This window comes from Rhopalosiphum maidis, chromosome 3 (genome assembly GCF_003676215.2).
Source record: "Rhopalosiphum maidis isolate BTI-1 chromosome 3, ASM367621v3, whole genome shotgun sequence".
Lineage (NCBI taxonomy): Eukaryota > Metazoa > Arthropoda > Insecta > Hemiptera > Aphididae > Rhopalosiphum > Rhopalosiphum maidis.
In genome coordinates, this window is record NC_040879.1 from 40,312,538 (window position 1) to 40,336,724 (window position 24,187).

The 24,187-nt window shown below is 29.2% G+C and overlaps 2 pseudogenes; both read right to left on the reverse strand.

Moving 5' to 3' along the window:
- Window positions 1–2,619: 2,619 nt before the first annotated feature.
- On the reverse strand, window positions 2,620–3,045 carry LOC113559184 (annotated as a pseudogene).
- Window positions 3,046–10,409: 7,364 nt separating this feature from the next.
- Window positions 10,410–11,807, reverse strand: LOC113555922 (annotated as a pseudogene).
- Between the last annotated feature and the right edge of the window lie 12,380 nt (window positions 11,808–24,187).

A 24,187-nucleotide genomic window follows, 5' to 3' on the forward strand; every position in this document is an offset into this window, starting at 1 on the left:
CCTATACTTACAGTACACATAATACATAATATACTGGTACATATTATGTAATATTTTTATGTATTATATTAGCATTTTTGAACTACTATTTTAAATATATAAAAAAACATGGATAGATAAAAATTTGAATTATCATCAAAGTAAATAGTAATTTAAGTATTAGGTGAATATGGTATACAATTGCATGGTGCCACTAATTTGCTGAAAAGGGAGCTTAAAGACTGGCTTCTTGAACTTTTGGAGATTGGTAGTCCATCCATATTAATTCCAATATTCAAAACACGGGATGGTATATAAAATATATAGTTGAGCATTTTATCTGATTAATAAAGGAATATACATATTTCTAAGACCCTAATGTACGAGCTGCCAGAATTTTCAATAATTTCATGGCTTATAGGCGTTTTTATTATCGTTCTTATATATTTGGGAACATCTAAACCTTCATATTTCAATAAACTTAGTAAACTATTTCATCAATTATGTGAAACTTTATGTTTTATAATTAATAAACATAACTTATCACTAATACTTAAGTAAGGTACGCTGTTTTTTAATGGAGAACTTAAAACTGTAACATCTAATTCTACTATTATGGTATTAAGAGAATAATTTGCGACTTGGGGTATACCTGTAAAATTGATATCTGATAATGGGCCTTCTTTGTGTTATGTAGAGTTTGAATGACTTCTGAAGAACAGTGGTGTTTTTTACATTAAAACTGCTCCGTGTAATCCATCAACAAATGTTGCAGCAGAAATTTTAGTAAGATATTTAAAAATTATCTAAAAGAAAAGTAAATTTCTAGAAGCAATTATAAAGATAGTATAAACACTAGAGTATTGACATTTATTTTGTCTTATAATAGCACTAAACACTGTACTACTAGTCTTAGTCCTGCTCAAATGTATATTGGATGTTCTTTATCGTATGATAGGTTAACGCCTTTTGCTCAAGTTAACTATGAAAAAAGTTTGGGTAAAAATAAAAATTGCTACAGAAGTAATAGGAGTTAAGAGTTTATGAATGGGTACAAGCAGTTATAACACAGAAACTATCTCCTATTAATTATCATTTTAAAGTGAGTTAAAGCTATGTAAAATATAACAACTTTAAAATTTTCATAACTCACTTTAAAATGATAATATCATTAAAATCATATGTCATTGTCTAGATAATATTCGTACCTTCAAATTTTATAATAGGTAAATTTACTCTATTATTAAAGCTAACGTCACAAAATGTATTCTACTGAACGAAAATTTGTTATGATGTACGTTAGTAAGACAGAGACATCAGATGCGGGTATGGCGTCTACTTAATTAACAAGATTCTTGTTTATCTATATTTTGTTCTTTTATTTTATTTTAATTGTTAAAATTAATATTTCATAATGTATTTTATATAATAAAATATTCTTTAATTAAGTTTGGAGGAACTGTAGTGTTTTAGTGTTGATTCCATGAACATTTGAGTTGTACCTAACCTCAATCGTGTCACCAGTCGACATGTTACTGTCGTTAATATAATATAGGTACTTGTAAAATATGAATCTTTTTTCTACAAATATAACACTAATTAAACATAATATATTAATATAATCTTACTCAAGTACTTATACCATATAACTAATATATAATATAAAATAAATTAAATACAGGAACAAATCAAAACAATTTAAAACTATTATTAATAATTAAATTAGGAAAACAGCTCAAGTGCGAGCAAAAAGTTAGACAAAAACTCTGGGTAAGTTATACGTTTTAAAAAATTAGATTCATAATTTGATCAGTTGAATAAAGCAAAAAAAAAAATAAATCTTTTATCGATAACTATTATATAAATTATTATTTTATTTTTATTATATAACAGATGGTAGTTAAAAAGTTTTCAATATCGCGTTCCATTATCATAATCTTCAGATATTTTAGATTCTGAACGGAGTAATGGATGTATTGATTCTACAATGATTTGTGTTTTTTTATATTTCTTTATTTTTTAACTGTAAAAAAAGATTCCAGCGTGAATATAGAAAAATTTTATGAGCGTATGAAATTTAATTTTTTACAGAATCACGTAAAATAACGATATAGTATACAATTTAGATATAGGTAATAATATAATATATCCTACTAATTATCATAGACTAATAATTATCATTGACTGAAAAATCCTCTCCGTTCAGAAACGTTTTTCGTGTACAATGATACCTGTCATTGCATTCAAATTTAACACATCCATTATAGTGACCAGTGACCTACTCTCCATTTCTAATATACAGCAGAGCGATACCCACTTGCCCACCTTTTTTTTTGTAGTTTCCGTTGTGGTACTTCTAGTTCAATTTAGATTAGCTTTAGATCAGCTACCACTTCGAACCTTATTTAGAATGTGAATGATCATGTTGGATGTGTTTGTCTTTCTAATTTACTAAATATATGATTCCATCCTTCGGTTGAATTATTTATACGTTCTTCATCAATAGTGTACGTTCTATAAATTTAGTGGAAAAATAAGTGGGCAATATCTTAAGATTATTCTATTACTTTAATTTATATATCAATTGTTCTTGTCATAAACGTATGTTGTATCAAAATACTTTGAAAAGTTTCAGCCTCCTCAGGAACAATGTTTATTTAAATATTCCATATCATCTTTGACATCGCCGACGGGTAAAAATTGCAAACCATCCTTTTTTCCACAAAATTCGATTAAGTTTTGATCTCCTCTGTATATATTGTGTGGCTCTAACTCTTGTACTTTCCGATTGGTCGATTGAGTTAAATGGTAGAAACAACCTTGAATACGTACATGTTTTCCAAGAACATGCGTTATAGTAGTGATTACTGCACGTTCAAAATCAACATGTACTACCACAGGCTAAGGCAATAAATGTTGTTCTTCATATTTTTTTAAAAGCGTAGTGAGCATTTGCCGATAAGTTGTCAACGTTTTATTCTGTAAGAGAATGTATAATGCTGTCAAAAAACGTATAACAAACAGTTGACTAAAAAGTTTTGGAGCCAAAACAAAGTTTCCATTCATATACCATCTCAAAGAATTTGTTAAATTTACAAGTCCTTCATGTGTTGCAAACATCAATATCCTTTCATTTACTTCTTTTTAGTTATCATTAAGTAACAGTGCTTTGTTATGAGGTTCTCCAGTAGAACACCACTCACCCTAATTATAGTAAATAAAACAAATAAATAATTACATTAAATTTCAACTTCAAACACTCAGAATAATTTAATTTGATTTTCCGGTAGACATTTTTTTTTGTTGATAAAAGTAGATACATTTAAGAGAAATCTTGTATTACATTTTATAATCTTCGACTCAAAAAGAAACTTTTTTATGAATTTCCAACTCAAAAATATAATATTCACAATTTTGTCTTTTTTCACATATTTTTTCAAAATTCGAATTTTAGATGTTTATAAAAAACAAATTAAGACTATGTATTTTAAAAATTTTTCAACTAACAGTGTAAAAATATATTAGGTGCATATTTGGTACATTATCATATTGTTATAAACATTCAGTAGAAATTGGGATGGGCAGTTGAATGCTATAAAAAAAAAAATGCTTCTTTTTTTCCACGCTTCTGGATATTTTTTGTATGCAAAATCTGCTTATTTATATCTGCAGAATATGCTCAAATTAAAAAATAATATGAATGCACAGGCGTTTAAAAACTTTACCGACGGATTTTTTTCATTTAGACGCAGTAGTAAATTTAGTTATGGAACCTGGAGTAATATGGTAATCGATCATTCTCTAATGAAATCAATGAAGAAATGCAAGAAAGACGAGTGCGAAATTGATGATTAATAATAATTAAAATGAAATATTAATTACTTTGTTTTGACTATTAGATAACTTAACAGTTGCATATTCAGCATTTGTATTACATTACATTACACGTATAGTATTTATATATAATCAGCAGTATCATATTACGATCGGTGGGGACTGTTCATCGATTATTATCGAGTAAAATTACAGTGTTAATCATTACGATTTATGCTGTTAATAATAAAGGTCTATAAAACACGTTTATGTTGTTATTTATAGTAATAATACTTAACAAATTGGCGACGAAGAAAATATTAATTTAATCACTAGGTAGTGCATTAAAAGTTTCAACTGTTGTATTCATACTAATACAAAATAGCGACTCCTAAAACAGCATCCATAGTGAACTTCAATCAAGTTAATGGGTCACCTGAAACCTTTGAAACAGGTATGGATATTACATTATTTTAAATCAAAATTGACAAATATTTTTTTAGCCAATGCAAAAAAAAATAATGTTACCAACCGGTTGCATCATTAACTAATGATTACACTAGTGTGTTTGGTATTTCATAATTTCTACACTAGCGCATCACAGTGTCTGTATCATATAAATGATCATCGAATATTAAAAATGCATTGTCTGTCCTATAATAAATGGTTATCAAAATGTATTATACAATACACAATTTATTTGCATTTTAATAACCTTCTACTTATTTATGTTGTGATATGTCAAAATGTCATAAGAATACATTAATAGATAAAAAAAGGTTAGGTAAGGTATTTATTTTTCTACACACATCTAATATAGTCTAGGCTCTAGAATCTAGGGTTAGTGGTTACACAGAACCACAGTAATGTGTTATAATTTTATTATATATGTTAAGTTTGAGCATAGTTTAGTCATCAAAGATAGAGATGGAGTTTCAAGCAATTGAAAAAAATGGTTAGAATAATTGATGATTAGTAGAGAAAGAGGAAAAATAAAATATCAATTGACCACCTTTTAGGTAATAAACAGAAAATATTTATTTTTCTAATTCTCTCTAATTTCCTAATCTTATAATTATAAAAACTACCAATAATAGTCTTCACAGTAAATAATCTTTAATGTAAATTATAAATAATTATTTAAACAAGTAAATCCATTTCTCGTCCTAAACCCCTTCGAGTAATTAAAGCGACTAACTAGAATTGCTGATTTACAGTATACAATTTTTATGATAATACACAATCTGAAATTCCTTTCCATATTTGTTCTTTCTAAGTACTTCGAATTACTGTCATATACAATTCAGTATGACAGGTATTAATTTAATTAATTTTTTCATAATCCATGATGAAATTTAATTATAAATTCATATAATACATAATAATACACTTCGGTAACTGTTCGATATCATTTCCGCAAAAATTTGGGAAGGCTAATCGCTTGTTATTTTAGCTATGTTATTTCACCATTACATTTTTTATTTTTGTCACAGAAATAACAGTTGAATGAGTTATGTTTAAATAAGTTTTTAAAAACATGGACACTTCATAGAGCTGTTTTTTGAATAAATAAATACAATTAGAGCATTCTTTGTAAAAATTATACAAATTATATAAAACTCTCATTATACCTACGCGATTTGATGGTATTTTTTACGTCTATTATTATCGATTATATTATAAAAATAAAACATTATTTAATATAAAAAAAAATATTCTTTCAATTTGTGAAGTTTACCTATGCTGTGCATACATATCATACGCACACGCTACGCCAATGATTATAAACTATAACCTTCACTGTAATTGGTATTTTCTTGTCCTTTGAGCATAAATCTAAAAATAAATACTATATCTATTGGGAATTATAACTGATACGCTGAAATAGACGTGTTATAAATAAACATCAATAAATTATGTTGTTAGTTGTAATTAAATGGTATCAATAATGATAATAAGCTTCAAGTATAATCGTTTAAAAACTAGGGGACCAAGCCCCCTCTAATTGCGCCCATCTTCATTTTAAAATCATCATACTTATGATAAAAATTCACATTCATCTACATAAATATTTTCATTATTTTCATGAATTCCATTTTATAAATGGTTTTACTTACTGGTTCATGAATCTCAGATATTCTATTTCATTTATCCCAACTATTTGAACAATATTAACGTACAACGCCGTATTTTTGTGTTTATAAATATTAACAACACACTATTATATAAACATTTCAAAAAAAAAAAATGTTTATTTTCATGTTTTTAATTTAAAAAAAATATGTTACCCAACTATATAGAAATTAGCTAACACAGTTTAAGACTTCAGGATATTGCAGCATAGACGCGCGACTTGCAAGCTACAGGGGGTTTCGAGAACGAAACGATACAATAATATTATAACTATTTTATTATTAATTATTAGCTGTCGTCCCTAATGATCATTTAATATAATATAATAATGAACAATCATAATACATTATGTCAATAAGGGGCTTGTTATACAGTCATTTTAAAATGTGTTAGAGTTGTGTGGTGCTGGAGTGTCTCTTCATTGGTTTATCCGGACAAGAACTGGGGCGGTGGTGGCGGTGGAGGCGATAGCGGCAGAGGCGGCGATGACGTATATACCTTGAGTATGGAATTAGTGACGGCATACTGGTTGATCTCGCGCATGTACTCGAGTACGAAAGACTGGACGAATGAGTCAGCCGGTTGCTTGCTACGTGACGTATCGCCGGTGACCAGCACATGGACACGGCCGTTCGCCACCGGTTGCTCATTGATCGATCGTATGAGGAACTGGCATTCAGTAAACCGTTGATGCGTGATGTTCAAATGGATTTGGTACTGGCCGACGGCCGGTCCCGGGTCGCGCGCTTCCTCAGGCCCGCAACCATCTACGTGTGTATACCGAGCACCGATTGTATAAAACCGCCAGGCGTCGTGGGGTACGCCGGCCAGTGTCATGTAGTACCGGTATACGAAGTCCCGAACTGGTTGCGTAGTGACATCGTTAAGTTCTGCTGCACTCGGCTCCGCGTTCATTTGCGGTTCGTCCTCGGACATATTTTCTTTAATATTATATTATAATAATGTTAGTAATTACTTTTATCAATTTTATCAATTGCTTATTTATTTACTTAAATAATATTATGTTGTGTGTCGCGACGGTTACGACACTAATACCGATGGTGGAGCGCACCTGCTGGTGGTGTTTTATAGTTTTTGTTAAAAAAAATACACCCAATTATATCAAAACATGGTTTAAAATCAATGGTGTACACAAAAACTGAATAAAATAGTATTAGTACATTCATGATATTTTTGGATACTTAGTTGTTTTTTTTATATGTATAACTTCGTTTCCCTAAGTTGACTAAATTCATTATTTTCTATAATTTACTGTTTTTCGGCTTTAATTGAGCTTATTGGACAATACTTATACTATACCCTGTTCAGGTTAAGAGTGCCCAGTCGCTCGGACGAAAACCATTTCTGTTCGCGCATGTTTTGCTACGGAGAGCGCTTTGGTGTGCCGACGCATGTTTATACATTGTGATTCCGACAATCAACGACGGCGGTCGTAAATTCCGACCAATCACAGGGCATCTGATCTCGTCCGAGGGGTCTAAAAGTTGACGACGGCTCAGTATGCATGCGCGAGTTTGGGCACTCTTAACCTTAACAGGGTATATAAATAAAGTGTTTTGATTTAAATTGGTTAAAATAATTAATTTTTTTTTAACAAAGTTACTACTTCGTTAAATGCTGACGTTATATAATTTGTAATTCATAAGTTATTTAATTAAAATAATATAATGAGTACCATCAATACAAGAATAGGAATAAAATGTAATAAAAATATTTATTATTATTTTTGAATTTTGAATTATAATTATAGTGAAAAGTAAATGTATAAGTATTAAGTTGTACTTACAAAGCTCTAAAATCACATTGTTCGAATATTCGATTTACAGTTGGCTGAAGCACAACTGTCTTTAACATTTGAAATTGACGATTTTGATGACTATGCTCCTTGTATTCTTGGCTGTTTATTTCATTACGAATAAGTGACATAGTATAGTATAAAATTATATGTGTTAATTATTGACCTATCCCTGAGGTTTTATTTTGGACAAGATCATTATGTATCTTATAATTTTAATCATATAGAATTTGTTGTTCATAAATTTATGAATTGGTTATTCAATAAAGGTTGATCACTATTCATGGACAATTATTATTATAATAGTGTGCATCTATCAATAATTGTTAGAAAACAAACGTAAGTCAGAGGAACTTAATGAATAAACCATAAATAAATCCCTAAATATATAATCGTTAAATTGAAAAAGGAAAATCTATTCATTAGTAAACAAAAGATATTTGTATTATACAATAGGAAGATAAGAGAGACGCTCTGTTAGGAAATTCTGAGTTTTCTCACTTATTATATGAAGTTAGTTCTAGAACAGGGAGTCTATTCTCAAATGTACCGAATGTGATAATCGTAAAATATAGTTCGATCTCAAATTTTCGATCAATCATATTCTTAACCAACTATCGAATCTAATAAATTACTTTCGACACTCTTTTCGACTGCCGAATAAAATCATATTTTTTCCATGACATTTGTATAGTTAACATTAATTTTGTGGCAATACGACACGAATGTCTCTTCACAGGAAACACTTTTGTCTGATCCTTATCCGTGAGGTCACTATTATCTATACACGTCTCTGTGATACTATTCTATATTATCAGCACTACGGCACTATGATGTAGAAGAAACTCAACATGAATGTTTTGTACAAAATCCTGGTAATAATGAACCTTTTTTGACAAATGATGAGTTGTAGAACGACATTCATTTGAAAGTATATGACCTGTTATATTCGAATGGGAAAAAGTAAATCCTGAATTCTAAAAACATGTATTTACGTCAAGGTCGGGTGTCTCAGAAGAAGTACTTGGTAAATCAGCTGAAATAGTTTTTTAGTATTTTTTTCCCAAATAGTTTAATTAAATTAATAAAAAAAGAAACTAATAGGTACTCATACTCAATTATTCGATCTCTTCGACGAAAAAATATGCTGAAACCAAATTAAACATAAATGGAAACCGGTAAATATAACTGAAATGTATAGTTTTTTTCAATTATTTTTCATATGTCTATAGTACCAAAACTACATATCAAAGACTTTTGATCGAAGCATCCATTTATTCACAGCACATTTGCCTCAAAGCTGATGACTAGAGATCGTTTCTCATCGATTTTTCTAATGTTGCATTTGAAAAATAATGCGAATTATAACTCAAGAGGTAAAAAAAATCATGATAATTTATTTAAAATTCGTCCTTATATTGATTTAATAAATAAAAAAACAGTTGAGTCCTATCAAACCGGTCAAAGTTTGACTATTGACGAAGGTATGTGTCCATTGAACTTATTATAATTGATCATGTTCTCAGACGGATTTATATTATATAAGCATATAATTGTGTAAAGTGTATAATATACACTGTTTATGTGTTTCACCATTTAAATTTTTACCTGACCGCACACATTTTCACGTTTAAACTTTATCTTAATAATAAAGAGCACTCTAAATCTACTATACAACAAATTAGCTTCCATCGTTCTACTTTTTAATACGTTAATCGGCACATTTAAACCGGGGATAAACTTAAATTCATGAAAATATAAATATATAAAAATATATTTATTTATTTATGTGTAGATCATCATTCGTCAAAAACTATATTATGAGAGTATTCAAATAATTACCGGCATTCAGACTTTAACCCTTTGAAGCACGTATATCTTCCAAAATGCCAGTAAATAAATTTTTATGATATTTGTCTAAATTGCACTTAAATGATAATTCACTTACAAAATCCCGTAATGAACTCGGTTTTCACAAACTATTTAAAAAAAGACCCATTCTAACGGCAACATTCAAATTTTGCTATAACACTATGAGTATCTAACCAATCGATGAGTCGATGGTAGTATTTAAAAGAAGGTCGAGTATAAAACAATATATTATGCCCAACAAACCAACAAAAGACAATAAAATATGGACAAGGGCTGATGCATTTAGCTATGATTTATATTTGACATTTACACCAGTAAAACTAATAACATAGTAGAAACGAATTTGTGTGCTCGAGTTTTCAATGACTTGGTGCTAGATTTGGTCGGAAAAAATTATTTTGTTTATTTTGATAATTATTTCTCCTTTCCTAAATTGATGGCTGATTTATTAGAACATGGTGTATTAGCTAGCGGTACAACAAGACAATACAGAATTGATTTTCCAAAAAACTTTTCTGATAAAAAATTATCAAGAGGTCAATCAATATGAGTGGCAAGCAACAGTTACCTAATGTATTACGGGCCAATTTTAACACGTGACAAGGGTCTGGTACAAAGAATACTTTCTCATTGGAAATAGGATGATCTATCCAACTTCTTAACTCGGTATATGATGATATATCTTGAAATTTACAGCCCAATATTTTCATAGAAGAAAAATTTGTGAAAACACCATCACAGGTTATGCCCCAAACTCTCAAACCAGCAGTATATGCAAATAACAAAGCAAATTTTATCAATTCAACTTGGGTGACAGCATTAATTTTGTTTTGAAAAAATATCCAATGGGACATTTCCATTTTCCTTTTAAAATTACCAACATGAACACAAGTACTTCAGTAGCTAGTATATTATTACCTTCTAAATTCAATTGACTACCATAATCAGAAAAACCCACATAATGATTAGCTTTTTTGTCCAAATCATTTGTTTTTTGATAGCCATTGCATCTAAAACTAAATTACAGTCTTTATCATCTTTTGGTAATTGATCAAGACAGGTCAACACTTCTTACAAAAATCCAGGTTCTCCGTTGACAGAGGATGTCCAGTTTCTAATAGCCGATACATGTAGTAAACTGAAGATTGACCTAAAAGAATACAATATAAATATAGTCAAATACAACAACAGCTTACATTTTTGTAAAGCATTATAAAATTTTAAAGCAAGCAAAAATCTAATCGATAAAATGCATAAGCCTTTGGAGAATAATAGTGAAGAGTAAGTGCAAACTCTTTAATGCCTGTGCTACAGCGGTGGCCTTTAAATTTGCGTCCAATATTTTTTAATTCATGCTTAAAAATTTCTGCTGACATTCCACCAAATTTATCAAGCATAATAATATCTTCATATTCTGCTGATAACATACCTTGATTTCTTACATTTTTCAAAAAGTCTTTTAATGTTTTTATGGTTTTATTTTGCCGTCGAACTTTTTGTTGTAATAATTTAATTTTTCTTTTGTACCGGGTTGGAGTTCTTTTAGGAGATGGTAAAGTTGATTGATTAAAACTACGTTTATATGGTGTTTTAAAGATGGCAATTTTGCCGGGGTTGATAAACAGGAATCATTTAAGATCTCAACGTCATCTGGGATACATCTAGTACTAAGTTTTATTGCTAAATCTTTACTTAATACATCTACAAAAATATAAATAATTTGGCTATTAATGTTGGTTAACTTATAAATTTTTCAAAAATTGTAGGTATTACATTTTTTTTCTTGTGGTTCGCTGGAAAAAAGTTTAGTAGGCAATAATGTATAATGAACTGAAAGTTGAAAAACTGATGGTATAGCATCAGTTTCTAAAGTTAATTTATAACTTCCTCCGGGATTTTCATAAAAGTCTCATCGTTTAAAATGATCACTACATAAACGACTTCCAGAATTTGGTGCAAATCCTTTGCGACCAATAGCTTTCAACCAAAGTTATAATTTTTTATCATCATTTAGAGGAAATCTAAAAACATTAGGATTAAAATATATAGGTAGATACCTAAATAACTTTCTACTTTTTAGATATCTGAATGACTAGTAAGTATGAAGTATAAAACAAACTCACCTAAAAAAATGAATATTTGATCCCGATTTTGCTCGATTTGTACATCGATGAGCTGAACAGGTAATCGGCATTTTGAATTAAATACTTATTCAATTACTCAAGTTTTTTTTATATTAATTATTAATTAAATACATAAATGTGTTTGGATTTAGTCATAAGGATAATATTTATATTATAAAATATGAAAACAATACACAATAACAATAATGATAATAAATTTGAAGTGATAAACTGATAACAAATCAAAACATTGTGACTACCACGCATATGGTTTTCGGCTTCTTGTTCATAGTGCGTCAGATATAATCAGTTAGCTATCTAATTATTGTATATATCTGTGGATTATCTAACATATACTAATCAGTTTATGGCTAAATACTTAGGTATGACAGCAATAATTCGTTCTATATAGAACTAATTTAAGATTTGTTCTATAATAGAACAAATCTTAATTTATTCCATGGTAATACAACCGGCAAAGGATTTTTATAGGCCAAATCTTGAAAATTACTAGTCTACTGACTTCCGTTGTCAACAATTATTATTAACTTAAATTATGATGATTAACCTTCAATCGGTCGCACGGTTTTTTTTTCACATTTAGTCGCGCGGGGTAATAATTTTGTTTGGTTTATTATTCAGGTCTTCTGTCCCTTTTCTTTTTATAGCTGTTCTAATGATGTCCAATTTGATAGAATTATCTTTTAAAGGAGGATGATTGTGAGGAAGATTTTTGGTTTCAATTATTTCATTTAGCTTATCATTAACAATAATAGTCACGTTGCACGAACGATTTGTACACCGAAAACGAATATTACTATTCATTAAAATATTACATTTACTGAGTTTAAAATTATCAATAGTTATACACGTATTACCTCGTTTTGTTTGGAAAACATTTTCGATTTGGATATCCATTTTGACTACACGAATATTAAGAGTGCACTAACCAAAATTGAAAATACTAATACTAACCTAGTATGGTATGAGCTATAGAAACAGGGCCTCGATGTCACCATTGTGCATACGTAGAACAGTGTTTTAAATTTTTGATAATAATGTAAAACTGAATAACTGCAATATTGCCAATTAGTAGGTATTATCGCACCGGCCGATAAGGCTGTTTTGTAACAGATATCTATTATTTATTGTATATTTGTATTATACGTATGTATAATATAATAATATAACTGTGGGTTTTTGGTCAGTTATCAATTATAAATAATTTTGTTCTGTACATAGTCTACAAATTACAAATTAGTTTACACAGTTTAACTGAACATCTTATTACTCCGACGATGGCACGTTTTACTCGCCGATACGGCGTGTATGAACTTAACCAATGTAAAATAAAAGCGCTAGCGTACGATACGCGTCCATGTGAAACGGGCATAATCGGGCTTTCTAGTAATTAATTAGAAGTACTTTATTTAAAATGTACTAAAAAAAATTGGCCCAAATGGATTCACAAAATCATGGTCCAAACAGGTTGCATTTTTATTAGTCACCTAAATGTCCCTGGCCCAAACGTGCCTCGCCCTTCCAAAGAGACCTCTAATTTTGGTTCACAATATAGGTTTCATAGGTTTCCAAGAAATCTTATTTTTCAAACCTATAGGTTATAGTTGCTGGTAAACCTAATATAAATGTACAGTCTGATAAGTATGCCACCATGAGTTATGTAAATAATACTGACTGCATAACGCATATAATGATCAACATACTGTACATTGAAAGATTTTTATTACATTATTAGAACTTAGAAGATATGTATTATAAAAATCTATAGGTAAAAGTTTAATAATCAAAAATTACAAGCTTCATAATAAGTACAAAATAATTAATTCATTTGTTATAACTAACAAAAATATTAATACATATTTACAAAACACACATAAAAAAATAAAATTAAAAACCGTACAAAATGAAATTTTATACATTTTAGCTAGGATTTGTTCCGCCCACTTTGAGAATGATTGCTACGTGAAGCCTATACTAGAAACTCTTCTAAATTATTCTCCTCGGTGTAAAAGGAAATTAAAAGAAACTGCTATTCCAACTATACATGTACATAGTCCACCAAAACAGTTTAAAGAGTTTCACAATAAATAAGGATCTTTTGAATCCAAAGTGGTACCTGATACTGGTAAAAGTTATTAATTTATTAATGCAATTAAATAGAAGTACAGGATTTGAAGGATTAATATTATGCCTTAAATCTTTAATAAATTTAACTAATGTTCTTATTAATGGTGGTTATTTTAAATTTATTTTAAGCTACAAGTTTAGCCAAGACTATCTGAAGATGTTATTTTCTGCTTTAAGAGCTAAGGAGGCTTCAATAATAATCCGACAGTAACTCAATTTGAAGCTGCATATAAAGCTCTCCTAGTACATACTGAAATAAAATCAAATATAAGTACTAATTTTCTTGCACAAGATAGTATAAGCAATAAGTATATTAAAAATATGAAGTTTAAAAAGTCACCAACTGAAGACCAATATGAGGTACTTGATTTATTATATGCAGCTGGGAGTTAACATATTGTAGAAGGTGATGAACTATTAACACTTAACAGTATACCAAAATACCAATCATATAAAAGTCGTAGTAGCATATAAACAAAACATTCACGATATGAAGCGATGTTTGGTACACCTCCTAAAGTCGATTTAACGGTTTATTTATTACCTGCAAATATGATTGCAAAATTAAAAACCGAAGAAGAACTTCTGGTTGTCTTAAAGTCAAAACGTCTTTTCTAACAAAAACGAAAATGAAGTAATTTGTAAAGTAGAAAAAGAAGAATATGAAGAACAAATATTTGAAAACAAACATAAACAAGACAAACATCAATTAACCAAAATAGGAAAGATTAAATAAATAACTTGACAATTCAAGCCAAAAAAAATTACGGAAGTGTCCGAAAAAAAATGTTGTCAAGGAAATATTGGAAAGTCTGTTAGAGTTAAAATACCTGATGTAGATAAAGTACGGAGTGATCTCAGATGAGTTCTTGGAGTGATTATGCCAATTAATGAGTATATTAAATATTTAAATAATATATACTCTCACTATTAACATTGTAAAATACCTATATTTCAGTTAAAGATAACCGGTACGACTGAAAATTGTGAGATATTATAAATAAGGAAATTATTACAATTTACTAAAAATATACACACAAAAATTTAAATTCGTGTAATTTAATTTGATAACAGATTAAAATTTGGAACAGTAGGAAGTATACTTACGTTGTTTTTTTTTTATCGCAGATGAGGAATAATTTAATAATTATTGTATAATACTTGCCAAATTTACATTGAATACTTAAATGTATCTTATCGTTGTTTTTATATACAAATTATAATTAATTACAAAGTAAAAATGAGTACATACATTATTCATAATTTTATAAATTATAGAATTTAATTGTGTTGTAAAATCCGCAATTTTGCCACATGTTGAATTGCTTTGTTGTGTAAATCACAATTTATCCAATTACATTCATTATAAATTTTAACTTTGTACAATAATTCTATCATATAAATATAGTGTTCAAAGCATGATTGGGCTTTAGTAAGTACGTCGTTGTTATCAACAGTTTTGGTTTTGTCCATTAATTGAGATAACATTTTTTTCTCATGTTTAATGTCATTAAAATGATTTTTAAGCACTTCAATATTTTTACCATCACCGTATGATTTATGTAATAAAAGTAATTGATTTTTATCTTGAAGATATTGTGGTGTTAGAATTAATAATTCTTCACATTTCTGTACATCGCTAGCTATATATCCAGCTAAATACACAATAGAACAATTTTCTAATAATTGATTTAAATTCATAACAGGACTTGATTTTGATATAGGGCTTATAGAAAGATAACTTATTACTTCAGTTACTGTATTTATATTAATAATTTCGTCATTTATTTTGGTCGTATCGTCTTCGTTTAAATTTGTTTCTATTTGAATATCTTTCAGAACATCTACATTTAAAAATTCATCATCATTATGTTCACAATTGAATTTTTCTGAACATTTCATTAAGCTATATGTACAAATGGTCCCAAAACAACATCGAAATGTTCGAGCAGTTAGATTTTTATTGTAACCGTTTTTTTGGCGCATTATAGAGAAAAAACGTTCTAGTTGGTCTTGTGTTAATCGGTTTGTCATAATAAAAAAAGAATTTTTTCCAGTATTTAAATACATTTTTAATTTTTCAAATTCATAAATTTTTTATAGTGAAGTAATAGTCCATACAAACCCTTCAAAATAGGGTGGAATGCTATTTTTTTTATTTATTTTTACATCACTTTCAAAAGTTGTACAAATATTTTTCAAATTTTCAAAAACTCGTGGGTTGTTATCACTTAAAGGTCGTCTATTTGGGTTAGGTTACGTCAGATCCTTACATAATACCATTGATCAAGCCCATAGAATTGTCAATGCAATATATCACTCTCAATGGAAAAAACTACTGTACCTGTGTTTTTATCGACGTATCACAAACGCTTGGCAGAGATTGGCCTTAATGGTTACTGTTTAATCTTTAAAGCTTTCTTCTCCACATATTCTTCCTCTTAATTAAATCTTAACCGACTGACATTTTCAATTACAGAATAGTTCATCATACTCAGAAATAGCATCATCATTTCGACAGCATGTTTATTTGAAATTTCTTAAATTTTATTATTTACGTTATTTTGTAGACTTATTTTCAATTTTTGTGGACAACCAGTTTTTTAGCAAATCAAAAAAAAATGATTGACCTGGTAGTGAATTGTTGCAAAATTTTAAAACCACTTACTTTACTTTTCAGTATACCATAATTTTGCGGATAATTTGCTTAAAATTGTACGATCAATATGTTCTTGTAAATCCCCAAAATCATTAGAATAATATGATTACGGAATACATGTAACTGGTACTGTTTTCATCAGCCGTTGACAATGTTTATTAGAGCATTTATGAATTTCATCGGCTATATTTACATCATTCAATACTTTATTTATCATTTATTTTTTATGATAGTGACAGCCAACTCGTGCAATTGAGCGTAAAAGTTCATTATGTGGTGATATGTGGTATAAAATTTTAGCTCTCAAGTCATATACAAGTACTTTGTTAGTTACACCGTTTTTTGTAAAACATCGGAGAAGTTCGAAGAAGAGTCCTGATTTGTATTCATCAAAAATATAAATTTCCATATTGAATAGGTACTATCTGTTATAGCACTAGCAAATAGTTGAACCAGAACACCCTGTATTTAGAAATTCAATTTTATTTTTATTTATAATTTTGCATTTCATTTTTTTCGAACTACCATTTAAAATCATACCTAAAGACTTTTTATTTACCTGAGAATTTAGGTCTACATCTAAAGCGTTCAAAACGTTTGAGAAATATGATTTTTTTTTTTTGCTTTATTGATTTTAACTCTCTTTTTCCACGTCAATTTTCTGTTGCTATTATTTCATCATCATTTATTCTCTCAAATACAACCTTGTGTAAGCTGTTGTCATCGAATGTTATTAATGTATCTTGGGAAGCTATACAATTGTCACTAATTGTTTTTCATCCAAATTTTTCATTATTTTCTTTCATCAGACCGCCTATATTTTCATCTATATTGCATTGGCTTTTACCAGATTCTAATTCATTATCTTCATGCAAAATCATTGCCCTGTTTGAAGAATCTAAATTATTGTGAATAAAATCATCTAGTCGACATGGTAACTCTTTAATTATTCTGTTTTAATATTATTAAAACTAGCTTCGGATGCACTACTACTTGCAAGTTTTGTAATCATTTAATTTATGTTTTTTCATTCAGACGAGAACTTTAAGTAGAATAGGAGGAACAAAAGTATACGAGGTCAATAAATTAATTCTAAGAAGAATATTTCCTAACAAATTAGCCATTAAATAGTGGGTTAAGAAGAAAAAAAAATTTTCTTCAAATTTGTTGCTGTTAAATAATTCTGGGTAAATAAAATGTATTTCTCAATAAAATTAAATTTATGAAATATGTATTATTTTATCTATAAGCTTGTAATTTAGGTATTTTTTATATGTTTTCAGTTTAATTGAGTCATTATAAAAAAATGTATAAAATTATAAAATTGTGTTAAAATATTTTTCATTCATCACAGAAATTGTTCTTAAATTAATTCCTGTTTACCGAAGCTGAAATTATTTTATCGGTTAAGAACTGGTTGAAACATGCTACAAAAAACATGATTATAGGTATAGTATAATATACACAAACTTATTACCAGCACTTATTACAATGAAACTAAAAAAGTATATTTATAAATAATATATATATTATATTAAATTTGTGCTTTAATTTTTTTTTTTTAGGTTAAAAAACTTCGAAAACAGGTTATTATCCTGAAAATTATACTCAAATAATCATACAATTTTAACACAGTTTTAAGGTTATTTTATTTCTACATCATGTTGGACATTTTAAAGGAATTAATAGTAGCAATTAACTTTGAGTAACTTTAATAAACCCATGTCCTTGAAAAACGTGAAAATATTTTCCTAGTTTTTCTCTGTAAGTACTTCTTTAATAGGTTCGAATTTCATTATTTCAATAGGTTTATTAATCTAGTATGATATGTTTTATAGTCAGTTGTCTATCACAGATCGGGTAGTCTTCTTTTGTAATGAGGTTTAAGTGTGTTAGACGGGTGTGTCCTATCCTGGTCCTTGTGATAACCACCAGTTCATGCCTTGATAAGGGAGAGGAGGATTTCAACAGGACAATCGATGTTTTGATATTTTTCAGCTTATTTGTGTTTGGAATCTTCTAACCATTTAGTTAAACCACGAATTATTATGAAAGCATCTTGGAATTTTATTAGTTATTATTGAGTTAGTTTATGTTATTGCTTCGTTCGTTGCCTATTATGCCAATTTACGAGGGGACCCATAGAAATTACATTTTTTTCTCAAGTAAGATATCATTTCTTGAATGGTTTGTATGATTTCATTTTTGGGGTACGGGTTTTTAAGAACAAGGAGTGCACCGAGAGAGTCACTAATAATGAATATTTCTTCGACACTAACGTCGCCGAATGTGAGATTGCGTTTTCTAAGGCTTGTATTTCGGTGGAGAAAATGCTGGTTTTAGGAGATTTGAACATGAAGGTTATATTATATTCTACATAAGCGAATCCGGTACTATGGGGGATTCACTTTAATTTGTATTAAGGTTTATTACATGTATTTTTGTTCTTTAGTAGTAATTTTTTCTGAATTGCAAATAATACATATTATATTATTTTTTTATTTGTACAGTTTATAGGTGTGACAAGGTCTTACCTATCAAGTACTATATATATATGTCGCATCCATATCACGTTATTGAACGATTCACGAAATGGAACCGCAATTTCTCCACTTCACGTAATTACACAATATGGATTATTTTTCGTGAAATTGATACCTAACCCGTCATCAACGGAACCTGTCCCGTCATTTGGATATCCATGTAGCAAAAATTAAAAAAAAAAATTTTGTAGGTATATTATTCCTAAAAAATCATATAGGTACAAATAGGTATTTAAACTAGCTTGTGAATTATGGCAGCGAAATTTACATTTTAAATTATCTTTAAAACAAGCACTTTTTTTAGTTTGACATTTGCCTTTACAGCTAAAAAAACCTCGACCTCCAGTTAAAAATACAATTTCTCTTAAAGACATTTCTTTTATCTTATTCACTTCCTTGATGTCAATAAAACTTGATGTGGCTAGTTGCATATTTCTAGAACCATACCATATAGCAAAATTTATTATTACAAATTTTATTTTATTATTGTTAATAATTGACGGTTTCACTAAGTAGGAGTTGAAGTTTTGATTAGTTAATTCTGAGTTATCCAGTAAACCAGAATTACCATTTTTTCGGTTTCACCACGGGTTAGTTATTTATGTTTAACTCCCTATAATTATTTTAAAAATGTATATATAATCTACCCAAAAAACAAGCTTTTCAGTTAATTCAGCGATATTAGAAATGGAAAAATGTAATGGTGTTCGTACATATTCTGGTATTGTAAAAATGCTTATATATCGCATGAATTGGTCAGATTGAAAAAGTTTTGCTAATGTTTTGTCACATAATCATGTAAATTATGATAAGTTGTTCAAAATACGACCTTTTATCGCCACATTTCGTAAAAATTGTTCATTTTCAGAACCCAAAGAATTTAATTCAATTGATGAATTTATAATTCCATTCAAAAGGCATAGTAATTTAAAACAGTATAATAAAAATAAGTTCCAAAAATGGGGATTTAAAGTTATTATGTATGATTTTCAAATTTATAGGGAAATAATACAATAAGCCAGAACTCGGTATAAGTGGTGATATCGTAAAAATTCTTGTTGAAAATGTACCAAGACACAAAATTATAAAGTTACACTTGATAATTGGTTTAGTTCCTATAAATTAGTTCATAACACCTTTACCATAGGATAGCCACTACTTAGTGTTCTACCTGCCTCGGATTGTCAATAGATAATGGTACTTTTCTTTTATTATGGCCATGCTCATGAACTCTACTTTCTTTTGTTGATCTTCCTACTGTCTGTACCTTTCGTCTTCCGAGGCATACTTTTAAAAGTAATAGACAATATTATAAGAGTATAACAAAAAGTAGCGAAGACCTTAGTAGAAATGGCTACTTGTTTGTTAAGTTGGAATATAGACTGTAATAAGGCAGGCTTAGATGACAGGAGCATTCTGCCCGTAGTATCAAAAGAGGGTTCTACTTATAGTATGAACCTTTGGTACCTTGTTGACAGACTTATGCTATTGTTTTTGTATATTATTATGTTATTTATCAGATTACATGCATTGGCGCACACTAGAAGATTCTAGAATAGCAGCTGCTACCCCTACATTTTTTGGCTTGAAAGTGTAATGGTACTTTCGTGCAAAAATGATACTCAAATTGACACGGACACTGTAATATAATTAATACCTTTGCCAATAATAACAGAATATTATTACAATTATTGGTCTGAATAAAAATATATTTAAAAATATCTTCAAAGACGTACAGATACATCCGTATTACTTGTCAATTCTTGTATATCCACGAAACCTCCAAGAATGTGGAAATCGTAGGAAGATCTGAATTTATTTTTTTATTTATTTTCCAGATTTTAAAATGTTTCAAGCATTAAAATCATCATTCTAATAACAGTACTGATATTACTATTATTGCAAATTAACAGAACGATGTTATGAATCTGAATAAATCGTAAAATAATCTATAATCAAATAAATATAAAATATAAAACCACAATAATGGAAGTTAAATTTAAAATGTAATTTTGCAGGATATAATATACAAACCTGACTAAAATGAAACCAAAATCCAATCAGTCAGCATTATTTTAGGTAAAACTCTCCTTACTGCATTGCAGTTTGAAAGTCAGTACCAATTTGTAGATTTACCCAATCAAAAATATCGAATGGCAAATCTCTTCTCAAGAATTGCGATAACCGAATTTATACATTTTTGGTTCTGCGGTTTAGGATAGTATACATACAGAAACAGACTATAAGTATGAATGTATGATTAAATAATATATATTGTTATAATACAATTCAGCTACTAAACATTATATTTACAATGTCGTCTAATATCACATGAATACTAATATCCTTGTTAAGATACATGCCAAACTTGTGAGAGACCACAAATATAAATTTAAATTAAATATAAAGTTTTTATAAATACAGCAGTTGATGTAAAGACAAAGAAAAATTATGAAACTGAAACAGTTACATATTATGAAGGCTGATGTTTTTTATGCTGATATTGAACAAAAAAACAATAGAAGCAAAGGATAATAAACAAATTAGAAGTATTAACTTTTGATTATCAACAAAATTTACTTTTGCCACATATACCTGGTGATGTGTTCTACAAACGACAACTAAGAATTTATACTTTATGCATAAATTCTGGAGTACCTTAACATTACCTCACATTGCCAGAGGAGAACTTATTTGGAATAAAAAAGATAATACACCGTTATCCTGAACTCAGTTATAGTTTTTTGCCATGTGACCCGGGTATTTGAGATAATTGAAAAAAGGTGGGCAAGTGGGTATCGCTCTGCTGTATAGTAAATGGACAGTAAGTCACTATAATGGATATGTTAAATTTGAATAAAATGACAGGTATCATTGAATACAAAAAAACGATTCTGAACGGAGATGACTTGTCAGTTAAGATATTAGTAGGATATATACGAGGTCTAATCAAAAAGTATCGAGACTGTTAAAAAAAAAAAAAAATATATTAGATAAAGTTATTTACATTCAATCTCCTTCAAAGTATGCTCCTTCTGAGTCCATACATGTTCTCCAACGTTCCTGCCATTTTTGAAAACACCTGTGGAAGTCATTTTTAGAAACTCCTCGTAGCCGCTCCGTCGCATTTTGTTTTATTTCATCTACATCTTGAAAACGTTTACCCTTAAGCGCCATTTTTATTTTTGGGAATAAAAAAAAATCACATGGAGCTAGGTCTGGTGAATAGGGGGGTTGAGAAACAACTGGGATACCATGTTTAGCCAAAAACTGCTGCACAACATGGGCTGAATGGGCTGGTGCATTATCGTGATGCAATTTCCAACTACCAGACTCTTTAAACTCGGGTCTTTTTCTTCGTACAGCGTCTCGTAAACGGCGAAGAACATCAATGTAGTACTCCTTTGTTATAGTCTGTCCTTTAGGAGCATACTCATGATGAAGAAGATGATGGTAGTCAAAAAAAACGGTCAACATGACCTTCACTTGACTCCGAACTTGACGAGCTTTTTTGGGTCGTGGTGAATCAGGTGTCTTCCACTGCGAAGATTGTACCTTTGTTTCTGGATCGTAGCCATATACCCAAGTCTCGTCACCAGTTATAATTGATTTTAAAAAAAAATGATCAGATTCGGAACACTCTAGCAAATCAGTGGCGATCTGTTTTCGATTTTCTTTTTGCTCACCTGAGAGCAGTTTTGGTACAAATTTGGCTGCAACTCTTCTCATGTCTAAATCAGTCGTCAATATGGTTTGAACTGATCCAAATGAAATTTGAAACTCATTACTAAGTTCCATGCTCTGAAAGCAGAAAGTATTCTTAAAAAACTTCCCATAGAAAAATGAATAAAAAAATCCTAACCAAAATCAAAGAACTCAAAAGTTTTCCATAAGTACCTGATAATTTAAAAGATTTAAAAACATAAAGTATGTAGGTATTCATTTTTCATTAAATTAATAAGTAGATACAAAAAATTAAATAGATAAAATTAATTGTACTTAATGGGTATTTTAATTTTAATTATAATTTACATAAGAATTTCAAGTTTTAAATTAAAACGAATTTAATACAGTTGTATTAAGTACAAAATAAAAATAAACACTGATAAAAATAAAATAAAACAAGCTGTTTAGCATGTGCAAATACCTGGTATGCAGATATTTTGGATTAGCCCCGAAACATTTTTCGCAACTTTACATTATAAGAATTAAAAAATATAATGAATTTTTTACTGTTTTTTTCTATTTACTTGAAAAAAAAATCAAAGTATTTATGAAATAATGTTTAATGCTATCCTATCAGTCTGTGAAAAGAACAATCTTTTTCCAGATCCATTAAACAAAAAAATAAATTTTGAAAAAGCTATAAACAATGTAGCGAAAAAAGGATTAGGGAAACATTTAATAATAAATGGTTGTTTCTATCATCTATGCCAGAGTACTCATAGAAAATTAGCAGAATAAGGATTAAAAAAAAAGATATCAAGAAGATTATGAAATAAAATCGAGAAACGTTCAAAAAAGATTAAAAACATTATGTGAACGGTTAAATACCAATCAGATTCGAGTGGACACATTTTTAAAAAAAATTTACTTCAATTTGAGAAAACGATTATAAAATAGGAATTAATAGGTTATAGATATTTTTTTTTATTTATATATTATTTACCGTAATTGAAAATATTGATTATTTGTTTAAAATTATTATATTATTTATTTATTTATATATTATTGATATTTCAAACTAATTTAGTAAGTAATATCGGAAGATTAAACAAGGGTACCCGGGACGTCACGGGGAGCCTCCACGCCGGAGGTAAGTTCCAACAGCTGAAGGAGAAGAGGAAGATCAGGAAGATCAGGAGGCTTGCTGCAAGCCAGCAATCGCAGCTAGCAAAGCACCCGAAGCCGACCTCGGACCTGAAGGCCGTCAGCGGACCACCGGCGGCGATGGAGGTGGACCAACCTGTGCCCAAGAGTGAAAAACTCAAGGAGCAAGTACCGTCCACCAGCCAGAAGCGGCCCGGTCAGGATGCGAACTCGGTAGACTCTTCAGAGGACGCCTGGCTAACCGCTCCCGGTTTGTCGTTGGAGGGAATGC